Raw genomic sequence first — 15,442 nt, 5'->3', positions numbered from 1 at the left:
GAATGAAGGATACATTTTGTATTTTTTTAAATTTGTCTGTCTCTCTCTCTGTCTCTAATTCATTGTTGTCAATCGTCACATGCCTGGGGGCTTTATATGGATGTAACCTTGATAAAGTAAATTAGGTAGAAATCTATTGATCAGTGTCCACATAATCCTAAAAATACAATTAAGAGTACATGAGCGTTAATGGGGAATTGACAAAGACATGATTAAAATGATGGGATGATGCCATGAGCTCATGAAAATTGCCATGAGCTCATCTTGTCCATTATCCACTCGAAAAGACATTGGATGCAGTCTCTTTATTCATGGCCCGAGCCATTGTGGTCCAGGAGTGTTTAATTGGTTGGTTGAGTGTAACATATAATAGATTATAGACTCTGCTGCACTAAGTACCCTTGTTAACGGTGACTGTCAGACACAGCTGAGTGTGAAGTCAGCTTGGCTCCATGTCCTCTGCTGTAGCCATCTGTCTTGAACCCTTCAACCGAATAACCATATATCTCAGTTTTGGAAGATTTTGGTGATATGGTATATTTAAGCAATAAGGCACGAGGGGGCGTGGTATATGGCCAATATACCACGACTAAGGGCTGTTCTTAAGCACAACGCAACGCGGAGTGCCTGGATACAGCCCTTAGCCATGGTATGTTGGCCATTTATCATAAACCCCTGAGGTGCCTTATTGCTATTATAAACTGGTTACCAATGTAATTAGAGCAGTAAAAATAAATGTTTTGTCATACCCATGATATACCACGGCTTTCAGCCAATCAGCATTCAGGGCTCAAACCACCCAGTTTATAATTCTAGTTGTATAGTGGATATGAATCATCCAAAGTCTTGGTATTATATGTAGATTATAAATACACAACATGTACATGACATTTCCATGTCAGTTGACAGCTCTGGACATTACAGTGAACTTATAATAAGAAACATATAAACCCATGGCCATGGCATAATCTGTCTATTTTCTTCAAATTCGAACTGGCAAACTTCGACCTCGTTAATTTTCAGGCTAAAATAGAAAGGGAATAGTCTTCTTCCTCAATTATCTTTAGATGGAACTTTATAAGGACTCTCACTGAGCTAGAATGGCTACCACCTATCAACGTGTTCCATAAAAAGACAGAAATGCTAATAAGCCCATCAGTCTTTTTTTATTTTTTATCAATCCAATATTTCTGAGATGAAGTGCACAAATCAAATCAAAATCAAATCAGAGTTTATTGGTCTTGTACACAGATTTGCAGATGTTATCGCAGGTGCAGTGAAATGTTTGTATGCACAACGGTGGGTTGTAAAGTCTACTACAGTGTACTGTATGCCAAGCCCATGGGACTATACCATACAGCATAGCATGCTCCCAATCCTATCCATTCATTGGTAATATGATATATCCTTGCCATATACCCCGACCCATCTCACTGTATGTTAGCCTACACATCCCATCCCTGCATGCCTTCTTACAACTAATCTCCTGGCTGTAATCCACTGTCTAACCAACATTCCGTTACAGAACCCTCTGCAGGCTAATGAACTCTGAGCCACTGCATTCATCTCCTCCACTAGCAGGGTAGTATGTCAGCCATGCTCCAGAACTAATTGGGCACCACACTCTGACAGCCATGGCCATGGCTCTGTGTCAGGGTGTCTGTATGCCAGGCCATGGCTGGGTTAGAAGGCAATCTTACATGGGGAACCTAAGCCTGTGGTAATGAGGATGGCCGTGAAAGATGGCACACATAGTTCACACTACTTTATTGTCTAGCATGGGCAATAATCATTACTGTACTCATATGATCATCATACATGAGAATGATGCTGGAGAACTCTGAAGTGAGGAAAAAAGTTGTGTGTGACAAAACTTCACATTTTAGAGTGGCCTTTTATTGTCCCCAGCACAAGGTGTACCTGTGTAATGATCATGCTGTTTAATCAGCTTCTTGATATGCCACACCTGTCAGGTAGATGGATTATCTTGGCAAAGGAGAAATGTTCACTAACAGGGATGTAAACAAATTTGTGCACAAAATTGGAAAGAAATACGTTTTTTGTGCATTTGGAACATTTCTGGGATCTTTTATTTCAGCTCATGAAACATGGGACCAACACTTTACATATTGCGTTTATATTTCTGTTCAGTATAGTTTGGTTTCTCTGCTCGTGAAGAGACAAAATAGACAAAGCATAGGGCACAAAGACAAGAGCCAAGTACTATTGTTATTTTACAAAAGCTACATGGAAAAAAATCCAGCCACACATTTTTACTTTAACTCTCTGAATAGCACCTGTTTATCTGAAAATTATTGCCAACACTGAAATATGTGAAATAGCTTACCGTTGGTAGAAGCCACAGACTGAAGGTGGCAAAGTTGATTAATAGTACCCTCATTTCGTCCCTGAATGTCTTATGTTGACGTACAGATCTGGGCACCGGGGCAATCAATCAAAGTCTGACAGCAATCCACTTGGAAGAAAACCCTTTAGATTAATAAGACAGTCACATAGCATTTCGTTAGTGGCTTCAATAACATTTTGTCGTGAGGTCCACGGCTCTGTGAAAACAGGACGAACTGGGAGGAAAAAGAACATCAGGAAAGTGTTTGAGAGATCCACCCTACTTATATTATTAGACAGCCCCTGTGTTTTCATTTGCGCTCTCTCGCTCTCCCTCGCACACTCTCATTCCCTTTCTCTCTGTGCCATACATGCACATGTCTGTTCGCTTCTCATCACTGTATAATGAGAGCAAATTAGAACTAATTTGTATATGAGCATAATTTCACAAACCACCTACACTTTGTAGCTGGCATTCTTTTGAAATTGACCATGGTAAATATAGATCATGGTCCAAATATTCAAATTTGGAAGCTATTGGGGATTAATTATATACTCCAATATGTACGCTATCAACTGTAGGCAGAATGTGAGAGCATTAAAATCATAAAGACCCTCTCATGAATCTGGTAATAAATTCCAGAGAAAATCTGACAGGGTGGTGGTATGGAGGCTTGTTACCACTCTGCTACTGTCTATCTGTCAACAAACCTCCTGGCTCGTTATGACTCTTACCAAGAATTTGACTTCTTAAGCAGCACAATTTGACAGCCTACCCCTATGTCCCTGGTTCTGCCACGGGGAGGCTGACACAATCACAATAACTCTCTCCCTGGGAAGTGGGGAATATAAAGACAGTACCAGCATAGTGTCAGTATGTGTGCAGAATGTGGATAGAGTCTCTGTAGCCATTTTGGTGGTTTCTGCTGACTATTGGTGGTTGCGACTGACTATCTTACATACAGTCTTGTAGGTTTGTGTGTGATGGTGTGTGGAAACAGCCTGATAAGGCAGGGAAATTATCATTTCTCAATTGCCCTCTTGTCTTTTTTTTACCACGTGGTTCAAATTCCTTTGTCAACATGCACTGAACAAAAATATAAGCGCTGAAATAAAAGATCCCAGAAATGTTCTATACGCACAAAAAGCTACTGTGTACAAATGTGTTTACTTCCCTGTTAGTGCGCATTTCTCCTTTGCCAAGATAATCCATCCACCTGACAGGTGTGGCTTATCAAGAAGATTATTCAACAGCATGATCATAACACATATGCTTATGCTGGGGACAATAAAATGCCACTCTAAAATGTGCAGTTTTGACACACAACACAATGCCACTGTCACAGTTTCGGCCGAGGCTGCTCCTCCTCCTGGTTCGGGCAGGCTTCGGCGGTCGTCGTCCCCGGAGTACTAGCTGCCACCAATCTATGTTTCATGTTCGTTTGGTTTTGTCTTGATGTTGTACACCTGTGTCTTGTTAGTCCTCGTTAGTGTCCTATTTAGTTCTCGTTGTGTGTGTTTGTCTTTGTGTGTGATTGCTCTTCTGTTTTGTGTTGGAGCTACGTACTTCCCTCCAGTGTTTTGGAGAGGTTTTTCGGACATGTTAGTGCGCCGTTTGTTTGACGCCTGTGTGCGCCGTTATTTCGCCTTCGGGCTTATTGTGCTTATTTTCTACGTGAATATTGCACTAAAGTCTTTTGGACTGAGCTTCTGCGTCCTGCGCTTGATTCATGCACCACACCCACCTTCAGCACCCCTTGACAGAATCACACACCACAATGGAATCAGCAGGATCTGCAGTTATGCCTGAGTCGCTCGAGGAGCATGTTCGTGGCCAAGATGACCAGATACGACAACTGGGGACCGCTCTACAGGACGTCATCAACACCCTGCACCGATGGGAGGCCAGCGGGGTACCCACACCTCCACCTACCCTGCCAACCCCATCGGCCGGTCCACCAGTCCCAGGTCCGGAACCCAGGGGGATTCGGCTCTCGCTCCCGAGGGCGTATGACGGAACAGCTGCCGGGTGTCAGGGGTTCCTCCTGCAGGTGGAGCTCTACCTGGCCATTGTACACCCGGTACCCTCGGGACACGAGAGCGTTTCCGCCCTCATCTCCTGTCTCACGGGCAAGGCGTTGGAGTGGGCTAACGCCGAGTGGAGGAAGATGGACGCCAACACCATCTCCTATGCCGAGGGAGCGTCTAGTCCACCTGAGACAGGGGAGGAGGAGCGCACAGGCGTTTGCTCTAGAGTTCCAGACTCTAGCGGCGGACGCAGGGTGGAATGAACGGGCCCTCATCGACCATTTTCGATGTAGCCTACGGGAGGACGTTCAACGTGAGTTGGCCTGCAGGGATACCCATCTCACCTTCGACCAGTTGGTCGATATGTCCATCCGTCTGGACACCCTGCTGGCCACCCGTGGACGTCCCGAGGGGGGTCCGTCCATTCCGCCCTCCGGCACCTCCGAGCCGAGCCCTATGGAGCTCGGGGGTGCCGGCGCTAGAGAAAGGAGAAGGAGGAGCCCGAGGGGGCCTGTCTCCTGCACCAAGTGCGGTCGTGGAGGGCACACTGCGGCCAGGTGCTGGGGAGGGTTCTCCGGGGGAGAAGACAACAGGCCACGCACTGGGGGGGCCTCCCAGGTGAGTAGACGTCCCACTTACCCAGAGCTTTCTGTTGCGCACTTTTGTATACCTGTGTGTTTTCCACAGGTTGCACCTCATTCCCAGCATAAGGCGCTAGTAGATTCAGGCGCAGCTGGGAATTTTGTGGATCGGAAGTTTTGTTTAGATTTAGGGATCCCTCTCCTACCTGTTGACAAACCTTTTCCCGTTCATGCCTTAGATAGCCGCCCGTTGGGGTCGGGGTTGATTAGGGAGATCACAGCACCACTTAGGATGTGTGCGCAGGGGGGTCATGAAGAGACTATACAGCTGTATCTGATCGACTCTCCTGCGTACCCAGTGGTGCTGGGAATTCCCTGGTTAAGCACCCATAACCCTGCTATTTCGTGGCAACAGAGGGCTCTCGATGGGTGGTCTGCTCAGTGCGAGGGGCGATGTCTGGGTGTTTCCGTGGGGGCGACTTCGGTGGAAAGTCCAAACCAAGTGCCCGCACTGCACATGCCGCCTGAATATGGGGATTTAGCTCTCGTGTTTAGTAAAACTAGGGCGACGCAGTTGCCTCCTCATAGACAGGGGGATTGTGCGATTGATCTCCAGGCAGGAGCAGCGCTCCCACGGAGCCACGTGTATCCTTTGTCTCAAGAGGAGAGAAAAGCTATGGAGACTTACATAGCCAAATCTTTGAGACAGGGATACATTCGGCCCTCCACTTCTCCCGCCTCCTCGAGCTTCTTTTTTGTGAAGAAGAAAGATGGAGGGTTGCGCCCATGTATTGATTACCGTGGTCTCAATCAGATTACTGTGAAATACAGTTATCCACTCCCTCTGATTGCGACCATGACAGAGTCATTGCATGGAGCGCGGTTTTTCACAAAATTGGATCTCAGGAGCGCGTATAACTTGGTGCGCATTAGGGAGGGCGACGAATGGAAGACAGCGTTTAGTACCACGTCAGGTCATTTCGAATATCTCGTCATGCCATATGGGTTGATGAATGCTCCATCAGTCTTCCAATCCTTCGTAGATGACATTTTACGGGATATGCAGGGACAAGGGGTGGTCGTGTACATTGATGACATTCTGGTGTACTCGTCTACCCGAGCCGAGCATATAACCCTGGTGCGTCGTGTATTGAGGAGGCTGTTGGAGCACGACCTATATGTCAAGGCAGAGAAATGTCTGTTTTTCCAGGAGTCGGTCTCCTTTTTGGGTTATCGGTTGTCCGCGTCAGGGGTGAGAATGGAGGTGGATCGTGTGTCCGCTGTGCGTAATTGGCAAACTCCAACCACTGTAAAAGAGGTGCAGCAGTTCTTGGGCTTTGCGAATTACTACCGGAGGTTTATCCGGGGTTTTGGACAGGTGGCAGCTCCCATCACGTCCCTTCTGAAAGGGGGTCCGGTGCGCCTGCAGTGGTCAGCTGATGCGGACAGGGCCTTTAGGAGACTGAAGGACCTGTTTACGTCGGCTCCGGTGCTGGCGCATTCCGGATCCCGCATTACCCTTTCAGGTTGAGGTAGACGCGTCTGAGGCTGGTATAGGGGCCGTTCTCTCTCAGCGGTCCGGCACGCCACCTAAACTCCGCCCCTGTGCTTTTTACTCAAAAAAGCTCAGCCCGGCGGAGCGTAACTATGACGTTGGGGACAGGGAGCTGTTAGCTGTAGTTCAAGCCCTTAAGGTGTGGAGGCATTGGCTTGAGGGGGCTCAACACCCTTTCCTCATTTTGACTGACCATCGGAACCTGGAGTACATCCGGGCAGCGAGGAGACTGAACCCTCGCCAGGCTCGATGGAGTATGTTTCTCACCAGGTTCGTATTTAAAATCACGTACATCCCTGGGTCCCAGAATGGTAAGGCAGATGCGCTGTCCCGGCAGTATGACACGGAGGAGAGGTCCGTTGAGCCTACTCCCATACTACCGGAGTCTTGCCTAGTGGCACCGGTGGTGTGGGAGGTCGATGCCGAAATCGAGCGAGCGTTGCGTACCGACCCCAGCCCTCCACAGTGTCCTGAGGGTCGGAAGTACGTTCTCTGGACATCCGGGTATTGGCCGGACAGTGCATTGCCTTAGCACTAAATACTGGTGGCCCACTTTGGCTAGGGATGTGAGGGTTTATGTCTCCTCCTGCTCGGTGTGCGCCCAGTGTAAGGCGCCCCGACATCTGCCCAGGGGTAAGTTACAACCCCTGCCCATTCCACAACGACCATGGTCCCACCTCTCGGTGGATTTTGTGACAGACCTTCCCCTCTCTCAGGGGAATACCACCATCCTGGTCGTTGTGGACCGGTTCTCTAAGGCCTGTCGTCTTCTCCCTATGTCGGGTCTTCCTACTGCCCTACAGACCGCTGAGGCCCTATTTACCCACGTTTTCCGGCATTACGGGGTACCCGAGGATATAGTGTCTGATCGAGGCCCCCAGTTTACCTCCCGTGTTTGGAGAGCGTTCATGGAGCGGTTGGGGGTCTCGGTTAGCCTTACCTCAGGGTACCACCCGGAGAGTAACGGGCAGGTAGAACGTGTCAACCAGGATGTGGGTAGGTTTCTGAGGTCGTATTGCCAGGGCCGGCCGGAGGAGTGGGCACGGTACATTCCCTGGGCCGAGATGGCCCAGAACTCTCTCCGCCACTCCTCTACCAACCTAACCCCCTTCCAATGTGTGTTAGGTTACCAGCCGGTTCTGGCACCTTGGCAGCAGAGCCAGATCGAGGCCCCTGCGGTGGATGATTGGATGAGGCGCTCGGAAGAGACGTGGAACGCTGCCCACGTCCACCTGCAGCGGGCCGTCCTTCGTCACAAGGCGAGCGCCGATCTCCACCGCAGTGAGGGGCCGGTGTACGCACCCGGAGATCGAGTCTGGCTCTCTACCAGAAACCTACCCCTCCGCCTGCCCTGCCGGAAGCTGGGTCGGCGGTTTGTGGGGCCCTTTAAAGTCCTGAGAAGATTGAACGAGGTGTGTTATAGGTTACATCTACCTGTTGAGTATAAGAATATTAACCCCTCGTTCCATGTGTCTCTTCTCAGGCCGGTGGTAGCTGGTCCACTCCAGGACAATGAGATAGGGGAGACTCCTCCGCCCCCACTGGACATCGAGGGGGCTCCGGCGTACACCGTTCGGTCCATCTTGGACTCAAGACGCCGGATGGGGGGTCTCCAGTATCTCGTGGAGTGGGAGGGGTACGGCCCGGAGGAGCGGTGCTGGGTGCCGCGGAGGGACATCCTAGACCCATCTCTCCTGTCGGAGTTCCACCGGGACCATCCCGCGCGCCCTGCTCCGCGTCCTCCTGGTCGTCCCCGAGGCCGGGGTCGGCGCACGGCTGGAGCCGCGCGTCAAGGGGGGGGTACTGTCACGGTTTCGGCCGAGGCTGCTCCTCCTCCTGGTTCGGGCAGGCTTCGGCGGTCACCGTCCCCGGAGTACTAGCTGCCACCGATCTATGTTTCATGTTCGTTTGGTTTTGTCTTGATGTTGTACACCTGTGTCTTGTTAGTCCTCGTTAGTGTCCTATTTAGTTCTCGTTGTGTGTGTTTGTCTTTGTGTGTGATTGCTCTTCTGTTTTGTGTTGGAGCTACGTACTTCCCTCCAGTGTTTTGGAGAGGTTTTTCGCACATGTTAGTGCGCCGTTTGTTTGACGCCTGTGTGCGCCGTTATTTCGCCTTTGGGCTTATTGTGCTTATTTTCTACGTGAATATTGCACTAAAGTCTTTTGGACTGAGCTTCTGCGTCCTGCGCTTGATTCATGCACCACACACACCTTCAGCACCCCTTGACAGCCACAGATGTCTCAACTTTTGAGGGAGCATGCAATTGGCACGCTGACTGCAGGAATGTCCACCAGAACTGTTGCCAGAGAATTGAATGGTAATTTCTCTACCAACGTCGTTTTAGGGAATTTGGCAGTACGTCCAACCGGCCTCACAACCGCAGACCACGTGTATGGCGTTGTGTGGGCGAGCGGTTTGCTGATGTCAACATTGTGAACAGAATGCCCAATGGTGGCGGTGGGGTTATGGTAAGGGTATGCATAAGCTACGGACAACGAACACATGTATACCATGACGAGATCCTGAGGCCCATTGTCTTGCCATTCATCCACCGCCAACACCTCATGTTTCAGCATGATAATGCATGGCCCCAGGTCGGAAGGATCTGTACACAATTCCTGGAAGCTGAAAATGTCCCAGTTCTTCCATGGCCTGCATACTCACCAGACATGTCACCCATTGAGCATGTTTGCGAGGCTCTGGATCTACGTGTAAGACAGCGCGTTCCAGTTCCCGCCAATATCCAGCAACTTCGCACAGCCATTGAAGAGGAGTGCAACATCACTTCCGTCATGCTGACCCTCAACACAGGGGCCCCACAGGGGTGTGTGCTTAGTCCCTTCCTGTACTCCCTGTTCACCCACGACAGCGTGGCCACGCACGATTCCAACACCATCATCAAGTTTGCTGACGACACGACGGTGGTAGGACTGATCACCGGCGATGATGAGTCAGCCTACAGGGAGGAGGTCAGTGACCTGGCGGTGTGGTGCCAGAACAACAACCTCTCCCTCAATGTCAGTAAGACCAAGGAGCTGAGAGGGGTGAGGGAGGGGGAGGGGGAGGGGGGGGGGTGGTGAACACATCAACGGGGCGGCACTGGAGCAGGTAGACAACTTCAAGTTCAGTCGTGAAGAAGGCGCGACAGTGCCTCTTCCCCCTCAGGAGATTGAAAAAGTTTGGCATGGGCCCTCAAATCCTCAAAAGCTCTACAGCTGTATCATTGAGAGCATTTTGACTGGTTGCATCACTGCCTGGTATGGCAATAGCACTGCCTTTGATTGATTGCATGGCACTACAGAGGGTGGTGTGGACAGCCCAGTACATCACTGCGGCCGAGCTCCCTGCCATCCAGGACATCTATATCAGGCGGTGTGGTAGGAAGGCCCGGAAAATCGTTAAAGACTCCAACCACCTAAGCAATAGACTATTCTCTCTGCTTCCACGCGGCAAGCGGTACCAGTGCACCAAGTCTGGCACCAACAGGCTCTTGAACAGCTTCTATCCCCAAGCAATTATACTGATAAATAGCTAACATTATAACTACACTGACTATCTGAGTTAACCTTGTATCCTCATTTACCTTTTTATTTTTATTTTTGTCTCTATGCACAATCACAGTGCCCTACACACTCACACAGTGCCCTACACACTCACACACTCACTCCCTCATCTGATGGCTATTTAACAGTCTGATGGCCTTGAGATAGAAGCTGTTTTTCATTCTCTCGGTCCCAGCTTTGATGCACCTGTACTGACCTCGCCTTCTGGATGATAGCGGGGTGAACAGGCAGTGGTTCAGGTGGTTGATGTCCTTGATGATCTTTTTGGCCTTCCTGTGACATCGGATGCTGTAGGTGTCCTGGAGGGCGGGTAGTTTGCCCCCGGTAATGCGTTCAGCAGACCGCACCACCCTCTGGAGAGCCCTGCGGTTGCGGGCGGTGCAGTTGCCGTACCAGGCTGTGATACAGCCCGACAGGATGCTCTCAATTGTGCATCTGTAAAAGTTTGTGAGGGTTTTAGGTGCCAAGCCAAATTTCTTCAGCCTCCTGAGGTTGAAGAGGCTCTGTTGCGCCTTCTTCACCACACTGTCTGCGTGGGTGGACCATTTCAGTTTGTCAGTGATGTGACCGCCAATGAACTTGAAGCTTTCAACCTTCTCCACTGCGGTCCCGTCGATGTGGATAGGGGGGGTGCACCCTCTGCTGTTTCCTGAAGTCCACGATTTTGACGTTGAGTGAGAGGTTATTTTCCTGACACCACACTCCCAGAGCCCTCACCTCCTCCCTATAGGCTGTCTCGTATCTGTGACCAACAGATGCATACCTGTATTCCCAGTCATGTGAAATCCATAGATTAGGGCCAAATTAATTTATTTCAATTGACTGATTTCCTTATATGAACTGTAACTTAGTAAAATCTTTGAAATTGTTGCATGTTGCGTTTATATTTTCGTTCAGTATAGTCTAACATAGACTCCCTAGTGTAGGTGCTAGATCCTATGTCAAAAACAGGGTAAGAAAACAGTTGAGTAGCCTACCTGCTAAGCGTACTTTGCATCTGGTGTAGCAAGCCAGTAAGTAGGCCTATTTATTTGCAACATTTTCTACAATATATATTGCTACAATTTCTAGTATATGCCTGCTATGTGCTACTTTTACCAGACTAGATTTGTAAGTCTTAGTAGGTGTAAAAAGATACACAAAATGCCACTACCTGTGCCACAGTCGTGCGCAGACCTTCACAGTGATCAGTAGTGCATCAAAGTAACCATGAGGCATGTATATTTTGAGGAACCTGACCTCCCATTTCAAGGCCCACCAGGGACAGGGAGGATGATCTAATGAATTGGATTCGAGAAGCTCATGGCATTTCAACAAATCTGGAATCAACGTTATTTTTTTAAGTAGGCCTACACTTTTCTGTGAAGATAGACAATGCAACACACTATCACAGCTTATTTTGAAATAGACAAATGACTTAATGGAAATTCATGACAGGCACAAGAAAAAGTCATTTTTCTTGTGTGTTACACAATTTTCTTCACAACGCATTTAGTGTTTTTTTACACAATTTTCTTTCTTCATAGCACATTTGTGTACATTACACTAATTCCAATTAGTTGTGGCTAATGTTAGCTAGGCTAGTTAGGTGGATAACATTAGTTAGGCTAGGGATTAAGGTTAGCATTTAAGGTTAGGGTTAGGTTTAGGTTTAGGGGTTAGGGTTAGAGGTTAAGGTTGAGGTTAGGTGACACGCTAGGTAAGTTAGAGGTTAAGGTTACAGTTAGGAGTTAGGTTAAAGGGTTAGAGGAAGGGTTAGGGGAAGGGTTAGCTAACATGCTAAGTAGTTGCAAAGTAGCTAAAAAGTAGTAAGTAGTTGCAAAGTTGCTAATTAGCTAAAATTATCCATGATGAGATTTGAACACATAACCTTTTTGGCCCACCCATCCTCCCCGACCAACCAACCAACCAACCAACCTCCCTCCTATCATTTCTGTCTTAAGTAACCTACTGTCTTTATTTGTTATTGAAGTGCACTGTATACAAAATTGTGTACTGCACACGAAAAAAAAATACTTTTATCACTAATTTCCAATAAGCAATTAATGTCTATTTCACAAAAATCTGTGATACTGGGTTGAGACAATCGCAGAATCAGCCTCTTGTGTGCAGCGAGCCTTTAGTGCGAGAGGCAAATCAGCGGGGCTGGCTGTCTGTTACTGGAATGTTCACTCAGCAATTTTGTATATATATTTTTTGCTTAACCTATTTATTTGGTGTTGGAAACAACAAGAATGCACCAGTGAGTAGTTTAGAAATTGTCAGCAAATATTTAGCCTGTGATTTTGTCATGGTTAAGCTACACTTTATAGAGTAGGCCTAGACTACAGTAGGCCTTATCTCTGTCACCATCAGGTCGCCATGTTGATTCTTTAGCTGTTTAGCCTAGATTTAGCTGTCGTATGCCTAGTAGCCTAACCTATTGCTTTAGGCTTTTAAGTTTAAGAACCGTAGTAAGTGATAGAACTCAAATGACTGCATTGGTGTATTCATGTTTCACATGTAGGCAGGCCTCCAATTATAACAGTGGGGGCCCTGAGAGCAGTGGCGTAGTGGTGCCTGGAGAAGTGGGTATAATCTAATTTTGCTAAAAAAGTTCCCAAATGGCCTGCCCGGCAAAGGAAAGGTGCCCTGTGTGAAAAAATTATATGAGAAACAGTGACATACACTAAAATTAGAAATCCCATATTGGTATTTTACAGTCAGACCAAGCTGTACTGTGCAAGTAGGCTAATAGTCAACTGAATCAGTTTTCGCTCTGAAAGTCACTGTTTTTTTTTTAAATAGAAAAATAGCAAATTGGATGTTCTAAGTCCATAACAATTCTTAAACCACATCAGGAGACAATTTTTGAGGTCTGGGAAAAATCAAAGAAATTTAGATATTTTTTATTATTATTATTTTTAATCTAAGAAATGTAGATTTTGGGGTGTATTTACCCTTTAATTACAGTGGGCAGGCACTTAGCGCCATTGTTTGGTTAGTGGTGTTTCTGTAGCACATGAGATAGAGTTTGCAAAACAAATGGCCACTGGATTGATGCAAATAATCATGATATCATTCTGCCAGGTAGGCATAGGCTACTTTGTAGCTAGTTTACATTTAATTGAGACGTTTTTTGGGAAAGCCTTTCCATCTACCAGAAGACAGTTAGGCCTATCATTAGCATTGATATACTGTATTTTCCCTGTTCCGTAAAGGGAATATTGCAGAATTAGGTTGCTGTTAAACATTCTGATTGGTTTCATCCTTCCAACTAAAAGTCCCAATTAGACATATCACTTTACTTTAGTATTTTGGGAGAAATTTATATTTTATCCGAATTTGACCGAAGTCATGTCGGAAAAGGATTGGAAAAGTGACATCAAGAGCAGAACACAAGTGAATGTACAGCAGGAGTGAAGCCACTGTCCACATAAGACGGTAAAGACCCACATCATACCGAGTCCTCATTGTTTGTGAAAAAATATTTTGGCACTCTGATTAAAGCCAACTTATCATCTGACCATATCTTGTGATTTCTTTATTCTGTATTAGCTAAAAAAGTTAGCAATTATACAGCGTTCAGGCTATTAGCATAGCCCCTTTTACACCCCTGCTGGCTTACCGCTATGCGCTAACCACTAGCAGCCTTGAAACACATCACTTATTAGCAGTTCAGCACATCAGCATTTCTCATACTGTTACACAAAATAAGATAAACCTTTACCATCATAGTAGACATTGAACGTCTATAACCAAACTGGCTAAAACTCTGTTATTGGCCGATGGTAGCTATAGCTAGCCACATGCTATTCCATCCCCAAACACCATGCTAGATCCGAGTGGGCCAGTTCATTTGCATGGCCCGGTGCACAGATTACTGGTTATCTCCGTTTTCATCATCTACTAGCAACATAACATGACAAGACTCTTTGGGGACTTTAGTACCTACTTACCCGACTTGCCTCCATCACTGAAGCCACCAGCAGGCTGTTCCTTCCTTGAAGTCAAAGTCCCAATGTAGTGTTGGTATATGAGTTTTTGATAAATGTAATTCAAATTGCAAAAATAGAAGTGTATAATTATATATTTTTATAAACTTTTGCATAACGACAGTTTAGATGGAATATAATCAATCTATGTTGTTAGATTTGTGGAATAGATATCGTGCAAACTTTCTTTTAATTGTTTAAAACCTGGACATTTTACTTCATATTATGAGGCATGTCTTAACTTGCTTCATAGTAGCCTATAGCCAAAATCCCACCATAGAAATGTTGAGGCAATTATTTTTTATAAAGACTTCCTCATATGCGTTCTCCTGTTCTATTGGTTTTCTTTCAACTTTCTTTCATTGTCTAGCAGCCAAAGGCATTATCCTAGTCATATTAGCAACCCATGATAGTTGTTGCATCTTTAGATCTCCCCTATTTCCTGTCCATGGTAGCATTTTCGAACAGTGTTTTCCCGCAAGTTGCATTTTGGAACATTCGCGCATAGGCCTACAGCCATGTGCACATTGCTGTGCTTAAAATGTTTATCAACATTTTAAGCTAAACATTCTGATCTGTTCCATCAGCCCTATTAATAGATACAGCGTATACCACCACTACACTACTTTGATACGCATCTTGGGGATTAAGAATTGAGTATACGCAATGGCCACTGAAAAATAAGTAGGTATATGGCGTATACCCACGTATACCCTCCATTACACCATTGCCTGAGAGAGAGACCCATTAGTCCCATGGGTTTTTAGGGTAGCAGGTAACAGTTAGCGTGGCAAGTAACCAAAAGGTAGCTGGTTTGAATACCCGACCAACAAGGTGAAAAATCTGTTGATGTGCCCTTGAGCAAGGTACTTAACCCTAATTTGCTCCAGGGACGCCATACTACTATGGCTGACCCTGAAAAACAACAAATGTCACTGCTCCTATCCCGTGCATGTGACAATACAACTGTTTTAGTTTTTTTACTTATCAATTATCATTCACACTGTCACGGGCCACGGATCCCTTTTCAGGACACCCAAGAGTGATTTACATAACTTTATGGTTAAAATGTACTTATGATAGCATCAGTGTCACAAAAGTGACAGGGCCATCTCAAAACGGTTGAGGCCAAACTGCCACCGTGCGCGCTGAAGCTTTCATGTTCTGTTATGGTGGTGTGTAGTACTTAGTATTGACCACAGCATGTCGCTAGTATTCTTTTTATGATATGAAAACAGATCATTTCGATTTTGCACGAAGTTGATAAATTACCATATACATAATGATGCACTATATATATACACTTAAGCATAATAAAGGCTTCCAGACCTATTTAAGTTAATCAAGGTTACGACAGCCGAGTTTAGAAAACGTAGGCTTAGTTCGAGGAATGC

Source organism: Coregonus lavaretus (genome assembly GCF_964263955.1).
Source record: "Coregonus lavaretus genome assembly, chromosome: 22".
Classification (NCBI taxonomy): Eukaryota; Metazoa; Chordata; class Actinopteri; order Salmoniformes; family Salmonidae; genus Coregonus; species Coregonus lavaretus.
Note: the sequence above shows the minus strand (reverse complement) of the source record.